Source organism: Corvus kubaryi, unplaced genomic scaffold (genome assembly GCF_017639235.1).
Source record: "Corvus kubaryi isolate FWS band 111438036 unplaced genomic scaffold, C.kubaryi_AGA036_p1.0 132, whole genome shotgun sequence".
In the NCBI taxonomy this organism is placed as follows: Eukaryota; Metazoa; Chordata; class Aves; order Passeriformes; family Corvidae; genus Corvus; species Corvus kubaryi.
In genome coordinates this window covers 3,810,513-3,829,862 of record NW_024580666.1, presented here as the reverse complement: position 1 = coordinate 3,829,862, position 19,350 = coordinate 3,810,513, and positions in this window count along the sequence as shown.

The window sequence follows — 19,350 nt, the reverse complement described above, 5'->3', positions numbered from 1 at the left end:
GCGCTCTTCCAATCAAGCTCAGTCTTAAGCCTTCTTCTTTTTTTTTCTAACTTCTTCCCTTTGCCCTCCAGTGAAGAAGACACATTTTCACCAAAGTAGCTCATAAATCATTCCTCCCAAAGCCCAGAACTGACACCCCTTGTCACCCTCTCCAATCTGCCTGCAAGACTGTTCTTCTTGCAAAGCTGCTGTCCATGGACTTTGATTCATATGTCTTGATTCTCCCCTTTTCCCTCTAACCACACACCAGTGTACATTTCAAAGGATTTTTCTCATTCTCCCCTTCAGTTTTCCACAGAAGCCTTCTACACCTGGGCTCTGTTTCTGTTTCTTTTCATGTTGTCTCCAGATAATTCATTTACAGATAATTATGCAAATAATCAAATTCCAGATAATCTCATCTGCAAAATAAATAAATAAAGTACCTGCTCCGTGCTTCAGCCATCTGCTTAAGAGTGGCACAGTCAGTGTAGGGCTCTTCATCTTTCCCTCTGACATGTTCGCCTTTTTCTGTCACTATGGAAATACCACTATCTTACCTCTTCTGCAGCTCCTCAGGTCCATGGCCTTGGCACTGCCTTTAGCTGAATTTCCAATTGAGCCTTACTCCATCTTTTTACTTTACAGTTATAAGTGATACGCTTTTATTCTCATTCATAACGTAAAACACTCCTCCAGGCTCTCACCATCTCCCCTCTCGACTAACATAATTTTCTACAAATTTGTCAAATATAACATTGCTACCTATTTCCATTCATAACATTACAGTGAAGAAAACTTTCCTAGCCTTTTGCTCCGAGCATGTGATTTCACTTTTCACAGCCTTCCCCCTTTTCATTCACACCAAACATCAGCTTCTTGTCTTCATTCTTCACAGCTTGTCTCCGCAGTATTTATCATCTTTCATGTACTAAAAGTGACAGTAACATTTAACACACGTTCCCACAGCACACTTGGCAGGAACAGGCATTCAGGGCCAAAAGCAGAGGAGAGGTGAATTAACATCCTCTGCGTGAAGCCAGCGGGATGTGCGCAAGCGCCAAGAGAGCTACTTATCCTGTCTTTTCTGGTAAGGAAGGGAATTTACTCATCTGTAGCCTGGGGAGCGAAAGGAAGTTTAATTCATATAGAATAAAGCAGGACAAGGCAACCCTTCTGAGTCAGCCCCTCAGAAGGCAGTAGTGAATGGTGAAGACTGAGTTCAGGAGCCAGAGGCAAAGAGCCACTGGGCTGACTTTGGCAGCCTTGTTTTGTGCCCAGTGATAAAATACCCATCAGAAGAATCCCTAAAAATCTAAAGATTAATATGACTGACACTCAAAGATGTGTTGGTAGCAGAGAGCTCAGGTGCAGGGCTCCATGATGGACTATGCCAAACAATCTCCAAATATTTGAATGCATCACCTCTGTACAGCTAGCAGGCAATTTTTATACAGAGTCAGAGCTGAGTCAATGCCTACAACAGAAAAGGTCTTGCAAAAAATATTCTCCAAAGCAGTTAGTATGTGAGCTTCCTAGTCTTTCTTTCGAACTGTCCTCCTGAAAGTATTCACAAAAGGCAGCCACCATGCATGAGGCAGCTGAAAGAAAAAGGCTCTTTACATCCCAACCCATTAGAGCCAAACTGTGCTGTGCATGCAGCTTGTCCATTCATTCATCCCTACTTTCTCAGATCAGTGCTGTTCACCTGCCTGGGCTTCAATCTCTGCGGCACATCTGGGGCAACTTTAGGGTCCAGTTTTGAGAGCACCTTTCCCTTATCTGAACATGAACCTTTTATACTGATAAATGACAGCATTTGAGACTTAAGGGACTTAATCTGTAGATGCATGCAGATACAAAAAATTATGAGAGCTAAATTCTCTCATTTGACCTTGAAAATTTTCTAGCAGCAATTCTGAATTGATTTCCCATTCATTTGCCTATTAATAGCGAATTGTCTAGGCATTTGGCTTAGAAAGTCTCATACTCAGAAGCAGGCATTTTGTCCAAATAAGGACAAAGGTTTGCCCTGCTTCTGTTGTAATGGGAATGGTTTTCATTAAGTTTATTTCTTTCTGCTATGTATAATTTTGCCGTATGAGAGAATAGACGAAAACTAGGATTGTCCTTATGGTATCCAAAGGGCCATGCTTTTCACGCCACTCTACTCCTGTAAACCCTAGGTGCAATCAGAAAGTCAGATCAAGATGCTTATAAATTCATACTTGTTAAAAAGAAGAACGTGAACAAATCTCCCTGACTACGCCTTCACAGAAAGCTAAGGCTGCTTTGCAGCTTCAAAAGGTGCACCCTGTTGACTACTCCCAAAACCTGGGGTGCAGCCTGCAGCTCTGGCCAGCTGTGCCCGTGAACAAAGCCAGGTTCCAGGCACCTCGGCTCCCGCAGGGTGGACGAGACCAGACCCTGCCTCCCCATTTCTGCCGGGTGATAAGTGAGGCCGCCTGCAAACAGTGGGACTTCACACCAGCTGAATCCCCCTTCTGCAACAATATCACACACACTCCTGTTTTCTGAACTCTTGCTGGTTTGAAACACTGTGGTTTTAGTTGTCTCTTCTACTTTACAGGATAACCAGGAAGATTTATCAGCAGTTTAATACAGAGAGAAAAAGGGCAGGGGCAGTGGGCTGTCAATGTTAGACAAGAGCACATCCCCCACCAGCACAGTGCCTTCAGAAATAAAATGGAGAGCTTCCCTGCAAAGATCCCTACAGCAATTTAGTCTGAAGGAATATGCCTCCCTCAGGACTCTCCTTATGGCTGCCAGAGTTATGAGGGCCACATACTGCCACATCATTTGTATGGTGTGTTTAATTAGCACACACGTGTGTTGTCTTTCTTTTGGAATAATCCAAAACTACATGCGTTGTGCAAAATCCCTGCATTAAAATGACATAATAAATTGTGTCTTCTTTCAGGCAGCAATTTGTGAGGGTAGGATGTTGCAGGAAAAAAAGGTCAAGAACTAGAGAGAGAAAAATAAATAGGAAACAAAAATAAAGAGATACTGAAGGAGGAGAAGGAGATAACAGGAGTCTTTATAGGGCACAAAAGATTAAAGGAAGATTTCAAGGCATTAACACGGCTAGCATTTCTGGAATGTAAAATAGCATTCCTATTACACAGCTCAATACCATGCCAGGAATCGATATGCTCTGAAATGTAGTAGAATTTAAGGTCATTGTTTTGTGCAATCATGGTCCTTTAGGTAGTGTCCCTGTTGGGATTCATAGGGCAATAATTTCTTATGGAGGGTTGACGTTTCTTCTTAACAAACATGGAGGTTTCCTCAGGTCAATGGCAAGATAATGGGGAAAGGAATATTTCCAGGTCCCAGGTTCATTAAAGCCTGAAATCTGTAGCAAAGACTGTTGCGTAGCTTTCCTCATGTGAGGAGATTGTGCTCAGATGGATCAGCAGAGATGTTCCCACTCGCCATCCACACAGTAAATGTGGAGATGCTGCAGCATGAGGTTCTTAGTTGGCCCTCCCTTCTTGGCTTGATAGAGCCTGAATTTATTTCCTTAAGGGCATGGTTCAAGGTCTGCTGATAACGCCAGCATTTCTCTGAGGAGTTTTAGCAGACAGCCAAGTTATCACTGAGAGTCTGATTGTGGTTTTATTTATCCTTTATATTGGAACTTGCTTTACATCTATTGTCTGGAGCAGCATACATGACCTCAGAGACCTTTTAAAATTAAGAACACCTTATTAATGTGAATGTGAGCTCCTCATCTGTTTTTCCTGTTTGTGCAGTTCCTAGCAGAGTGGGGGTTTGACTGTGGCTGAGCTCCTAGTTGCTATGGCAATACAAGTAATAAATAAATAGTAAAAATAATACATTGGAATAAAATATTCTGATTTTGTAAGCATGATCTCTTGAATTATAATAACTGCACTTACTACAGTTTAACATTTCTGGGCAACATTTCTGAGTGACTGGGGTGCCCCAAAACACTTGTTAACTATTGTGCCTTGTACTTGACAGAAAATGGTAACGTAGCTCTACCATGTAATGCTGCAGCATCTTGGCAGTGCTGGTCATGACTTAGATTCCATGTTGCCAGAGCTCTGCCTGGGAGGAGAGGTGTGTGTGTGTGGACATGTGAGTGCATGTGCCAGAGCCAGGCATGTCCAAACCTGTGAGTTTGCACATATGAAGAACAAGCAGCAACTCAATGGGCTTCTCTTTCTCTACAATACCATGACATGCCCACTCTCATTCAGATGAAAAACCTTTCACGCTTCTCCAGCTGTGCAGGAAAAGCCACAAAATACCTCTAATTTATACTCCCTTTAAAGAATATTTTTATTTACTATATAGCAATAATTAAACTCATGTAGCCAAGATGAAACACAAAGCTCTAGATCAAGAGTTATATTTGAAAGCACAGCAGAGTTGATGCTTCCTGAATAATCTAAAAATTTTGAGATTCTTCACTGCCTTTTTTTCTGATCGTGTAATAACATGCGTTTCCATTGTAGATGGACATGAGTTTTAGAAATCAAAGCCATGCAGAAAAACAGATGGTTTTCCTCCTGTTTTGCAGAGGAAAACAGCAAATGTAGGTAAAATCTAAAACCTCTGCCTGCAGTGTTGTTTCTTTATTGAAACAAAGTTGTATTTAATCCTATAAGCACGATACATTAAGTTCATACAGCGATAAATAGCTATATTCATATACATGTGTATTGATCACATACAAACTGCTGCTAGGTGTATTTAGATAATAAGGAAGTAGAAACCTTAATTCTTGAACAGTGACAGATAAATCTTATAATATCCAGTAGCTCCAGTGGTCATTGAAATATTTAAGTACATTTTTGCCTATTGGCACCTTTCTAAAATAGACGAAAAATTAAATGTTAAAAATAGAAAGTATAAACATTGCTGGCTTGCAAAGAGAGAAGGTTAAATCCAGAGTGCTCAGAGATGGTAAAAGGACCTGATGATCCTGTACATATATAAAAGAAGCTCATGTTTTTAAAGACAAATCTTGAAAAATTAAGTTGATAATGCATTGCATCTTCATTGCAATATACTGCACTGCACAGGACTAAGGACCAGCAGTAACATGGACATATGGGAATTGCAGTTGCTTACTACTGCAAGTTTAAAACAAAAAAAGTGACTTCTTCTGAAATAGCTTAGTTACAAAAAGCATTTCTGAAGAATTTAAGTACAACAGTAACAATTTATATTATTTTTTTTAAAGCAGATCTCAGCAGGGAAAAATGGGAAATTTAAAAAAAATCCTACCTTTTCCCAAATCCTCTGCTTACAGAAGACGCTCCTCCAACTCATGTCTTCTTAACAGCAGAACAGCAGAGAATAATGTGACTTTGTATCATAACGAACATTCTTTGAAAGAAGACATTACTTGAGAGAAAAGTTAAATTGCAGTTCAACCACAGCCAAAGCAACGTTCCACTCTTTTGAAGACAGCAGGTTATGAAAGATCACTCTGACTTTGTCATGGGAAAACGAGTGGCCAAAGATGCAACGGGGGAGAGCAGTGGGATGCGACCCCCATTCCTCCAGCTCACAGCTTAATCACTGGCTTCTGCCTGACTCTGTTCCCTAGTGGGGTGACATCTCTCACAGGCACACCTAACAGACAGGACCCTGAACAGTAAGTAGGTGAGGCAACATCTGGTTTATGGATCCTGCCAAACAGCCCAACATTTGTTCATGTCAGGACTTTGGGCGATCAAGTGGAAATCTCTGCCCACAGAAAATGTTTGCCCACAGAAAACTGGTGTGTGTTGCCAGGATGAAGAGATACACCAGTGAACTTCAAACATCTGTACAGCTGGGTGGGAGGTACAGGAACACAGTTTTCTCTCAGGCACCAGGCTGTCTCTTCCTCCTGGTGTCTCCAGCCCTCAAAGTCAAACCCTAGGGTATATCAACCACCAACCTACAAAGTAAATTTATCATGACAAGCACAATGATCCGGGAGCATCTAGTCCATGCCTTACCTCAGATCAAAGAGACAAGCTTTTTGTTAGCAGCAGTAACCTGATACACACTTTTAATGCCAACTTTTGGCCAAAATAGAGAGTCTTCCTGTGTATTGAAAATCCAGAATCAAGGGGGGGGGGGGAGGGGGGGAATAAAGGAATACAGTGTGGTGAAAGAGAAGCCTAATATATCATTTCCATATCTTTAGACTCCCAAAGGTGCAAAGACAGTGCTGTTGGTTAGGCAGTCAAATTTTGAGACGGTAAGTGGTGGCAAATTTTATGTTCAAACATGTGTCATTTGAACACTCAAACCTAAAAAATTACACTCGAAATAGGTTCTGCACAGTCTGTTCAGAGTTAGAATAATCAATACAAGTGGGTTCCTGCATTAGCTTTACATAGAGCATAACCTGAACTGTAAGGCTAACTTGAGTTATTCTTCATCTTTCTGGTTGAGCAGAGCATGGCTTACCAAAAGGCCACCCACCCTCCCCCTACACCTTTGGCAAAGACCTTGGGGCCACCCCTGCAGAACTGATCCACCAAGAACATTTCCAGGTTTCCCTGTTGAGTCTTCATTAAAGAGAATAGCATTTGTGTTCAATATCATTCTACATCAATGTCCACATTAAAGCACTGTCTGAAAGTGCTCATCTGCTGCATTTGCAAGTGGCTTCCAGCCCCCTGCAGGAAGCAGCACAAGAGGGAAGCCCCACTGAGCTTCCCCCTCTCTTTTACTGACCACGAACAATAAGTTATGCAAAAACGAGGGTTTGTGAAAAGATTTGTTGAAACTTTACTGCAGCTGGAAAGACAGATTTCCTTCACAGATTCTTCCATGTGCAGAGTGAGGAAAACAGAGGGCCTGGCTGCTCCAAGGCTGATGGAGGCATACAAATAACAGTGGACACTGAGGAAAGGTGTCTGATTTGGAGCTCACAGTCATTACCACAGTTACTTCTAGCAGAACTGGAATTCATAACTCTCTCTTCCCTCTACTAAACCTCTTGAGAAAATGCTCTTTAAAAATCAACCTGATGACCTTCTGCTGGCTTGGAAACATAACAAAACCCCAGCACCCAACCTAACCTCAGTGTAAATGTCACTTTTGAATCATCTGATATGAATTCTACCCTCTTTTCCACCAAGATGAAACACCCACTATAGCACTATCTCCAGTTTGTGATCATCTTGGCTCTTCCCATGTGGTTGGCATAAGTTACTCAACAAAGTGCTGGATCTATCAACAAAAGACAATCTGATATGTGTGCATCCCTATCAGAATGGACCCCAGTGCTGAAGCTCAACTCCTTGCCAGTACAAACCATTACCTGAAGTTTTCCCTGACCATGTGCTGGCACCAATGAACTTTGCTGGTTGAGTCGAGTCCTCTTTCCTGGAGGTATCCTCTTATTCTGCAGCACTATTCCCCTTTTTGAGCAACATGCAGATCTCCTTCTGAATTAATGGAATCCCACTTGCCTTTGCACATGACCATGAGAGGCTCTTTGCTGTGCAACCTGCCCTGGTGGCAGCAGAGGTGGTATGTTGCGGCAGCATCACCAGCTTGGAATTATTTCTTTTTCATGGGGGGAAAGAACACAGTCTGTTATTTTTATCTTTGTAAACCCATCTGGACATCTTCAGCTCACCAGATTTTTTTTCTGATTATGGCAACCAGACTCTAACAAAGTCCTGCTGGCTTATGTCTTTCACTGTGATGCAGAGTATCTTAATTTCAAGTGGTCAGAGAAAGGCAGCAGCACTTCCTGCCCCTTTCATATTCCTACAGCATTGAGCTTGGGCTGATTTCTCTGCATGCAGAAAGTCATTGAAAGCCAGAGGGAATCTGTACTTGAAAGGGTTTCAGCCATGAAATGCAGCGAGCACCAGCAGCAGCTCTCTGTGAGATTCAAAGGAATATGTCATTCTTTGCGTATTGTGAATCTTGACAGGTATTTTAGGGATATCTCTTTTTGCCTCTATGACTACACTATAGTCACTGTACAATTGGATGTGTATATATATGAAAAAGATAAAATTTCAAAAGAAAAACAATTCCAGTTTTTGACCAAGCTGGTGAAAGCCTCACACTGGGCAAAAAAATATGTGATTTCTTCAATGTTTCACTCTAATCACTACAAGTTGTTGGCCGAGATGTGGAATCACCCGAAGCTGGTGTTCAAACATGTGTCTTTGTATTACAAAAATATACTGAAGCACTGGTGGGTTTACTTGTGGTTCAGTTGCAAAAACTCACTCCTGGGTTTCAAACTCAGGCTTTGGAGCTATATGGAAAGCATAACAAAGCTACCATACAGTGCCTTCTCATGGTGCTCATTCTAAAGGCATTGTTAGAGAAACAGAAGTCAGAATGCTTCTGAGACATAAAAAGCTGTACTGCATGTAAACACAAAGTTTATAAATAGCTTGAAAGTTGTAGCAAGAAATTTTAAAAATCCCTAAATTGTAAAAAGGGCAGGAAGAATGGATCAAAAATAATAATTCATACAAGATTTGTGTATTTTAATGAGCTGTGATTTTTTCCATAAACTTCAACAGCTGACATGTATTCTATCTTAGAATATACAAGTAATGATACTTTGAATATAGGTACTCAGAGGTGTCTTCGGGGGTGGTTATGCATGTAACAATCTAATTTATCAAAACACGAGAAGGTATAGAGCATAATTAAAATGGGACGTTCATTGCTAAAATAAAGTTTATAATAAAAATGGATTTCAAAAGGGAGACACTAAATCAAGGGATGTCCACCTGGTTTGTTAAACACTCATAAAGGCAGCTTATGAGTAGCAACTACTTAATTTACTCATGGCCAGATGCTCATTTTGGCAAAGATGACCCTTCTGGATGCAAATTTGGAGGCATTTCTTAAACTGTTGATGACCCTCAGAAACAGGCTCCTGGACTAGCCTTTGGTTTGGTCCATATGGAAGCTCTTATGGTCTTGCTACTAGAGCTGGGCAGGAAAGCAATCAGTTCTTATTTCTCACAATTCAAAGGTGGAGGAACAAAGTTCTTCTCGTTTGGCGCCTTCTCAAGGCCTCTGCACACAGATGCAGAAGAGCCTTTGGATGCCCCCTGCTCCTGCCTCATACTCCCAGCTTGTGCCTGCCTGTCGCCGTGCACAGGCATGGTATTCATTGCATGGAATTCATTTTATTAATTAAAAACTACTTTTCCTCCTGTCATCTACCTATAGCAGGGGAATCTAACAAACTCCTGCTGGCTTTTGTCTTCGCTGTGCGTGCATCCTAATTCCAGGCAGAAGCATTTGACTGAGGAGTCAGAGGACGCATTATCCCTCTTTTATCAGTACACAACCCCAGTCATAATGTATGCCCACAGGAAGAAATGTTTCCCATGCAGGGAATGACTCAGACTAGGTCAAAGCAGCAATATAAGGAGTGTGGAGAAAAGTGAACAGTAACTGCAGCTTATATAAGGTGGCATTTATCTTAACAGAGTGACAGCTGCTCACTGTGAAGTTACAAGGGAGTATTGTGATTTTCTGACTCTGAAGCCCACCCTTTAGGAACCACTGATCTGGCATATGAAAAGACTGCACATGCTGAAAAACTCTTTTTTAATGAGACAGGGTCAGATTGTGATGAAGCTCACTCAGATTGAGTGACATTTTTCTTCTTCTTTTGGCCCCACTGACATTAACACTATCATAATTAGTAAAATAAAACTGAATACAATGCAAATGCAATTGAGATCCTGATGTGTACTAATAATTGATAATATACATTAATAAAATGATAATAATCCAAGAGATTTAATAGATTCCAATATTTTTATTTTTTCTGAGTGACCAGCTCTACTGGCAAGTAACCACAGTATGGGGGTTGCCCTGGTAGGACTCTTATAATGACCAGGTTATGTAATTAGTTTTACACCCCCATCCCATGGTACCTCCAGCTGTGTTAGGGCCTAATAGAATGAGGTGCAACAACTACCAGGCATGAAGTTGACTCTCTTTTTATAAGATTAAGCAATGACTAAGCCTCAAAAAAGCATAAACAGTGGTGTAATAAGGCTGTCATTGAAGTATAACGAATAAAATGAAACTGGTATAAAACATACCTACATTTTATTGTACTAAGTGAAACACAATCAGAAAACTGTTTCCTTTCAGTCTAATTGTCTCACCTGCCTGCATGCAGCATTCTACACAAAGTCCTGGGCTTAATCACCTCTTAGCCATGTCATGGCTCTTTCCTGATGCAAAACACAGCAATGCACCAAATCAACTAGAGACACCAGAAATTATTAAACATACATAGCCTTAAAGAGTCAGGCCAGTCTTTCTTAGTTTTTCTGTATTCATTGGCCCAGGAAAAAAAAAATAGATAAAATTTACAGAAGTTGCACAAAAGCAGATTAACCATTCAGTTTGTATCAGAGATGAGTTGTGCCTTGTAATATCTATCAGTTGTGCTGTGCTGGGGAGACGTGCCACAGGAGTGGAGGGGAACTCATGAAGCTCTACCATCTGGCACAAGAAGTGCATCCAGGGTCTGACACAGAGGAAACAGACTCATAACCTGCTGAGAACAGCCTAGTTGCAGTTTATTTATGGAGAGAGTGCACTGGTCTTCCCTTGTTCTGGCCATAAGTCTGTTTTCAGAGGTGTCTCTCAGAGGAGGAATGAGCTGGATAACCTGCAGGCTTTGGTGTGCCATAACCCTTGGGCTGGCAGGAAACTCGTTGGGCCACAGAAAGTCTTAGGAGAAAAGAGGGCAGAAGAGAGTGACTATGTGTAATTTTATATCAGGCAGATAGCAACAGAGGTTGTGCTGAGTGGGCTAGGTTGGACTGACTTTGCTCAGCTTCATCTGTTTTTTTTTCCTTGAGACTGGGGAATGCTGTTTTGCTCAGGTATCACTTGGGCAGACCTCACGTTTTTCATTTATGCTTTTTAATCTCAGCACTCTTGAAACAGATGTCTCAAGGTGCTATTTGCAAGGTCATCAGCTAACCTGACTTTAAAATCTCAGATAGCTCATTAAGTTAAACTCTCTGATTTACTATAAAAGACTAGAGAACCAAGGACACATTAAAAAATCAAGAAAGAAAAGGATAGAAATTGGGAAGAAAGTTTCTTTTATTTTTAAGCACTGAGAATGAGAAAAGCAGAAATGTAAAGGGAAAAACTTGGAGCCAGAAGATCCAAAATTCCCCTTGATTCTAAACTTAGCTCAGCCACTGGCCCACCGTGCAGATGACTCAGTGCACTTCCTTGAACTTAAATCATTCCTCTTACAAAACTTGTTAAAGAAAGACGTCAGTGTAAATTAGATGTTGTGTCTAAGTTTAGCTATGGCCGATACATAAATATCAGAACTTTAATGTGTTCCCATTCTTGTCTGCTTAAGAAAGATGTGTATATACATGCACATATGCATATATATACATAGCAAGGGAGAGAAAGACTTCTTTACGCTATTTTTACAGTTTCATTTACATATATTGTTATTTTGCTGGTGACATAAGAGCTCACAGCTGATTAGAAGTTTAACCATTTTTGGAGCAGCCTGATTGCCACAACACCCGAGCACTCTTCATTCTCTCAAACTGTCAGGAAAGTTTCAATCCCATCCAGGCAGTGGGGGCTGAGAGAGTACACATTCGGCATATAACATACATGATGGCTGATTTCTTGTGACACTAATCGTCACTCCTGGGGAAAAGGCAGTCATTTATTCGTAACTCTACCACTCAAAAGTAACCAGTCTTCTCACCATGGAGATAAATGTCAAAACAGAGACCATCCATAGGCTGAGTCTAATCTAATCTGTCCAAAATGGATATATATTTAGATCTGTTGTCAAATCTTGAATAGTAAACCCTTTAGCCTGGGCAACTATTTCCTCAGTCTGCCCTCTCCATCTATAAATATGCATATCAGAATGGATATATGCTATCAGAGAAGCATATTAATCCTGCTAACCTGGACAGGATATGATGCTGACTAATCTTTCTGATATGAGCAAAGATTCAGAAAAGAAAGCACAAGACTTCCAGAAGTGTGTAACAGAGAGGTAAAAAATATATTAATTTTTGTTAAAATATCTCTATCATTTGACACACACCTGAAATCAGCAGGCCTTCCACTCCCAAATGTCTGGTCCAACAAATGAGAAAAACAGGGTCCTACCTGGATGTTCATGGAAGATGGCAATGGAAATTCCCTTTCCTGTAAAACTGTTAATTGTCATTGCCCTCTCCTTCCTCCAGTTCATATGTCCATTTTGGGGATGTCAGCTGGGAGGTGTTTATTTATGCTACATCCTTTCCCATCAAATTGTACCTATGGAGTTCCTCATATCCTCTTGAAAATGGTTGTCACAATTTTTAAGAACGAGAAGGATGACTCCAGAAACTACAGGCCTGTCAGTCTCACTTTAGTGCCCTGTAAAGTTATGGAAAAGGTTATTCTGGAATGTATGGAAAAACACCTGGAGGACAGCACAATCATCAGTCATAGCCAGCACGGCTTCACGAGGGGAAAGTCCTGCTTGTCAAATCTGACTTCCTTCTATGACGGGGTAACCTACCGAGCTGATCTAGGGAAGCCAGTAGATGTAATGTTTTTGGACCTCAGCAAAGATTTTTATATTGTCTGACACAGTATCCTTCTAGATAAAATGTCCAGCACACAATTGGATAACAATGTTATGTGATGGGTGAGTAACTGGTTCACAGGTTGGGCACAAAGGGTTACAGTGACTGGAGTGGCATCAGACTGGCGACCTGTCACTAGTGGAGTTCTGCAGGGCTCCATCCTCAGCCCTGTGCTCTTCAACATCTTCATAAATTACTTGGAAGCGGGACTGGAAGAAATACTAAGTTTGCCAATGCCACTAAACTGGGAGGAGTTGTTGACTCCATTGAAGGCAGGGAGGCCCTGCAGAGAGACATCAGCAAATTAGAGACGTGGGGAATCACCAGCCATGTGAATTTTAACAAGAGAAAGTGCCAGATTCTGCACCTGGGGTGGGCAACCCTGGTTGCGTGTATAGACGGTGAATGAGATGCTGGAAAGCAGTGCTGACAAAAGGGACCTGGGGCTCCTGGTCGATGGCAAGTTGAATCTGAGTCAGCAGTGCCCTGGCACCCTGGAAGGCCAAGCGTGTCCTGGGGGGCATCAGGCCCAGCATCACCAGCTGGGCAAGGGAGGGGATTGTCCCACTCTGGGCTGCACTGGGGTGGCGTCACCTCGGGTCCTGGGGGCAGTTTTGGGCACTACAAGATAAAACTAACATTAAGCTTTTAGAAAGTGTCCAAAAGAGGGCCACAAGGATGGTGAAGGATTTGGAGGAAAAGCCATAAAAGGAGTAGCTTAGGTCACTTTGCTTGTCTAGCCTGGAGAGGAGGAGGCTGAGGAGAGACCTCTTTGCAGTCTTTAATATCCTTATTAGGGGAAGTGGAGGGGCAGGTATTGATCTCTTTTCTCTGGTGACCAGTTTCAGGACACAAGGAAATGATATGGAGCTCAGTCAGGGGAGATTTAGGTTGGATATCAAGAAAAGGTTCTTTACTTAGAGTGGTCAGGCACTAGAACAGGTTCCCCAGGGAAGTGGTCACAGCACCAAACCTGAGAGAGTTCAAGAAGTGTTTGGACAATGCTCTCAGGCACATAGTGTGATTTTTGGGGTGTCCTGCACAAGGCCAGGAGTTGGACTCGATGATCCTGATGGGTCCCTTCCAACACAGTATATTCTATGATTCCATGATTCTATGATACCCTGATACTGAGGCACTGGACGACACCAGAGAAGAACCAGAAGTGGCTGTCATTTTTCTGTCCCACTCCTCTATTTCATACTACCGTGAATCTCCAAGAAGTTCTTTTTGATGTGGAATGTCTGAAATTCATCTCAGAGCCTGAAGAGAAAGAAATATTCTTGCTGTGGTCCTCATAAAGGTATTATGCTGTTTCAGAGAACAATACCTCTATCTCTTGTAGATATTTCATTATTGAAGTTTCAAAGCAAATACTATTGCATAAATTGTAAACGTAGTTTACACTGCTTGTAAACTGTCATATTTCTGGTGCTCAAATATCCTTGTTCAAAACTAAATTCCATTTTTACATTTGGATAAATCTTATCAGCAGACAGGTAACTAATTATTTCAAAAGATGAATTAGGTTTTACACTTACTCTGCCTTAGCAGTTCCACCACATTACCATGAATGCATCATGAAAGTAGTTCATTCTGTGTATTCCAGGTGAGTAACTGAGCCATGGTTGTAGCAAAAAGCACTTCCAGATGTTCCACATAGGTTTAGAGCGAATGGGACTTCAGCTATGCCGGTATGGGATTGCCTCTAGGAACTCAAGCTCAAAGGGAGATCTGGCCAGCAACCTGCTATGAGTCACTCTGACTTGCTCTGTCCCAGGATTTGCACTTACAACTGGGTCAAATCCTTATCTGGAACAGTTATACAAATCTGCACTGCAGCGGGATTGAGCCCATGTACCACAATGCACAAATACACAAGCAGCATTGCTGGAAAGGGTCTACTTTATGTAGGAATGGGCACCAGGTGGCAGCTGAGATGACACAGAATGGTCTTTGTGCAAAAAAAAAAATGAATGTTTTCCAAAGTAGTAGCTCAGTAAGGTAAAATATCTGGGGAAAAAAAAGGCTTTAATACAACATAAAATAATAGTACAAAATAGGAATCAAGAACCATGGTGTCACTCCCAGGCCATGGCTTCTGTGCATGTGAAGTAATCATCTGGAAAAGATGCTAGTTGTGCAAGAGGATTATGAACATGTTGTGATCTCACAGCATGACAAAATGGCCAAGAGAGCAAATGCAACCCTTGTTAACAATGACCAGCATCTGAAGAAAAAGAAGGATTCCAAGAAGAAGGTACTACTTTTTGCCACATCTTCAAGGTGGTCATTGCTAGGTATAGTAACCATTTCTAGTCTCAACACTTTAGCAAGGATGTTAAAAAATACAAATGGTTCAGAAATAGTGCCACCTGAGGAAAATCTCCCTTGTGCTGAGCACTTAACGATCAACCTCGCTACCTCAAAGAAAGGGCACAGAGAAGAGTAAATCACTGCCTAAGACTACCTATGTGGAGAGGGAAATCTACAGGCATTAGAGATTCTTCAGCAGGCTACAAATCTCTTGGACTCAAAAATGAGACAAACTGAGACAGAGAACAGAGTGCTAAACTGCCACATTTGGAACAACTTATCCAGTAAATTTGCCATCCCTGCTAGCCTTGCAATCAATACAGAATAGCTCACTCAGAAATGAAATGTTGAATGAAAGAAATCCATGAAATCCTATGCCCTGTATTAACTAAAACAGAGTGGATGATCGTAAGAGTCTATTTGGGTCTTAAAAATCCATGAGTGTAGTTCAGAGGACATGTACTCCTAGAGGGTAAGTATGAGGTCCTTATATTTTTCAGGAGGAGTTTTCCGTGAAAGTTTTGCCTGAAGAAATACTAAATTATTTACCCTATAACTGAAAAGTAAGCTGCATAGATATGAAGTAACAAGCCCCCAAAAGATCAAATTTCCTCCTGTTTTCCTATTTTCCTTAATTCTAGGTGAAAAGGTATACAGACAATAGACAAACTGTGTATTTCGAAGAAGACTGAAAGGTTCTGAAGGTTTGTGGAGAGCATGTCAGCACCCCCACAAGCAAATCTTGTACAAGGGAGATACTGGGTTTATAACAGGGCTCTACAGGAATTGGCTTTTCTGGTTTTGATGACCTAAGTAGCTCTGTGACAGATGTGGTGTTGCACCGCATTTCCAAGGGGTGGAATCCATAGCAGCCTCTTTTACTAGCTAACTGGATTTTATCACTTTGACTGAATGTCAGGAGGTTTTTACAATGTGAGGCTCCAAAACCATGTCGTGCCTAGTCAGTCTTGTTTCCTCAGCCAGCTTTATCCATTTCTGCTCCTAGTTGTACAGCAGCATACAGAACTCCAGAAATCCCCACAAAACTCATACTGTAAGACTTGGTATTGCACATTTTCCAAGAGTATCATTTAAGATGGCACTTTAAATCACTGGGAACCGAGCTGAGCTTTTCCATGAAATTGTATTTGATTTGGTAAAGAGGAATTTCAGTAGAGTGAGGCTAGGACTATCTCTGTGTGATTTACAGCAGAATTTCCATCTTTTACACATCTTCAACACATACCAGGACTTGATGAAGACCTTATTTTCAGGTGGGCCAATCCTAAATTTCACCCTCTAGTTACCAATAACAAGAAGGTATTCAGCTTGGATGTCTTAATCACATTTTCAGTTTTGATGGGCAGGAAATGTAGTGTAGTTATATGTGTGAGCCCTGAATAAGCTTAAGAGTAGGTGTTTGCTGCATGATGTCCTTGGGAAACAGTGGCTGGATTTTGTTATGTTGTAAGTCTGGGAAATCACTGACACCTCTCCCTCCCCTCAACAGGTATGTTTTGGTGAGCATGGGGGGCTGGCCTCTGACCTGGTCTGCGTTTAATCGCGTGTGGGGTTGGCCTCTGACCTGGTCTGCATTTAATCAGCACTTTTATCTCACTTTGTAATAACTCCTAGCATGTACCACTGGCATCACCAGCCAAGTTATCTCAGTGTTTTTCAGTTAGACAGTAAAATACTGTTGTTGAAACCAGTTTAGAAGGTGAATTCATGGCAGAGAGGATATGACCAGCTGTCTCAAATCCCAGACTTAGAGTTTTGAAAAATAAACTGCTAGAAAATAGTCATTTAATTCCTGTGCTTTGTTTTTTAATTGTATGATCTTAGAAAGAAATAGAGTTTAGTTCAAACTAAATTGCTGTTACTTTTCAACATACTTGAGTAAAGTCCCAGAGCTACAATAAAAATAATTAATATAAGCAGCTATTGCTAAGCTAAAGTGAAGATTTAAGTTTGGGTATCCTGACCTCCACATTTGCCAACAAATTACCCTGTGCTTTTTTGCTGTGGCCGCCTACCACCCTGTAAAACTTAAGGAACTCTTGGTCGTGTCACAGTACAATTTTTTAGGATAGCTAGTGCATCTTTAATCCGAACAAAGATGCTGGCATTGCCCAAGGCGGGTGACACTTGGAAGCACATTACTGCATACAGAATGCTCATTAAAAGTGGATTAGGAGATCTCATCAAACATACCAATTCCTCTTGAAATAAACGGCTTCTAAGCACAGAAATTGTTAGAGGAATGGATCATATGCACCGACTAGTTTGGTTTGCATATTTAGAGAGTGTTTTGAGCTGTTGTGTGTGGGACTGGGCTCTTTACTCTGGCAGTTCTGTTTAGTTTACTCGAACAGAGTAGTAACCATCGGTAAAAAACATTAGAGGTGATAAAATGCGGAGACTCAATAAAAAGATATCCCAGACATGAAACACTGCAGAAGAACACTGCTTAATAATGAACTAATTAAAAAAAACAAATTAAATGAAATGCAGCTTTCACTGTTAGGTTCTAGATTTCTCTCCCCCAAACATTAGACGAAATTGCATTGGTTACAAAAATTTATTAATACAAACTTTACACACTTTATATAACAGTTATCAAAGTCCTAGTTATAGATATCATGTGTGTAATAATACTTTGTTTAAGTTCTTTTTATATTCATTTGCACACAAAATAAGATCTCCAAGACTAACATCTACCTACTATGACTGTATCTCAAATCTGCTCAAATTTTGGTAAGGCTGTTGGCGTTTCTAAAAAAAAGAACTCGTACAAAGGATAATAACCTAGGTGATCACTTCATAATGCTTGCGACTAGCCACTGAACTCTAACTGATAAGGTCATAAACAAAACGTCAAGAGAGCCCTATGTCATTATACCACAGCCGACACAAACACAGCGCACTCTGCCCATGGCCAAAGAACAGAAGGACGACTAAAACGCAAGCCGATGTGTTGCAGCATCGTAGGGCCGCTAAATAGCCATCCGTGAACTCGTGGCGATTTACAAGGTGAAGAGAAGGCACGAAAGCTGCACACTGCGCCCCGCGTCCCTGCGCCCCGGGAGCGCGCTCGGGCGGGCCGGCAGCGCGGGCGGGGCGGCCGGGGCAGCGCGGGCGGGCGGTGCCGGCAGTGCGGGCAGCCCGGACAGCCCGGACAGCCCGGACAGGCAGTGCCGGCAACGCCTGCCCGCCCCCACGGGCTCTGCCCGGCCCGCTCCGCTCCTCCCGGCCGGGGAGGGAAGGTTTTACCCGCGAGGGCTTGTTGGGGGGTTGGGGGGTTGCTTTCCGACGTCTTGAATGCGGGGCTCGTTTTGTGTCTTTGGAAAGACTCCTGTAAGGTTTGTGTGGTGAGCTGGAAGGAAGCGGGTACCTACGTGTCCTCCTTCGCTCCCGGCCCGGGCGGGGGACGGAACCAGCCCCCGGGCAGACGGTAAGATAGGAGTCCGTACATAGAGAGATGAGGTGAAAATGGTTTATCTCGTTAGAAACCGGACCACAGGTGAACACTACACATTCTTTTATGACAAAAGTTTGTTTTATGAAATAAATTTTACTAAGCAATAAGCCAGAATGTAGAAAAATACATTTTACCTCCAAACTCAATAAACAAGGAACAAAAACTTTCGTAGTAGTGCATAATTCTTTAGTGGTAGCTACAACAGGGGTTCCTAAACTTGTACAATAAGAGCTTGCATAAAACAGAACAAAGGAGTGAGAGAGCGTTCACAATCTTTTTTTTTTTTTTTTCCCCAAAAAGAACATAACCCAAAAGGGTGACTCAGGTGGGTTAAACAGCGCTCGGAAAAGTTCGAAGAGAGGATGAGAGGCGGGAGGTCCTACAAGAAAAAGCAATCAAAGAAAAGAGCAACTCCGACCGAAAAATGCAAAGGCGAGAGCCCTGCTCATTATTACACATGATGAGAAGCATGGACAGCACTGGAGAGTAACACACTGTACTTTGCATCCAGGTCCAGTACCGAGCTGCCCGGGGCAGTTGGGTAGCGGATCGGAGGTGGGATCGCCTCGTCTTACCTCGACCCTGCGGCACCGGCTCCGGTACCGGCTCCGGCCCCGGGGCGCGCCGGCAGCCGCCCCCGCTCACTTCCCCACTCTTTCCAAACGGATCCTGTCTCTGCTTTGGCTTTGTTCTGCAACTCTGCCCAGCCAGCCAGAAGAGCAGTGCACGGGGCTTAGTACTTACTACCCTTGCTGCTGGTTCGGGATTTGGGGGTTGGGGTTTTGAGTTTGGCTTTTTTTGGTTTTATTTTGATTTTTTTTGTTGTTATTGTTATTTTAGTTTTGGTTTTTTAACTATTTCTCCCTCCAATAGGCAACAGAGATTCACAATTTGGATCGAGCTGTTGTTTTCACAAGATAATTATCCTCTAAG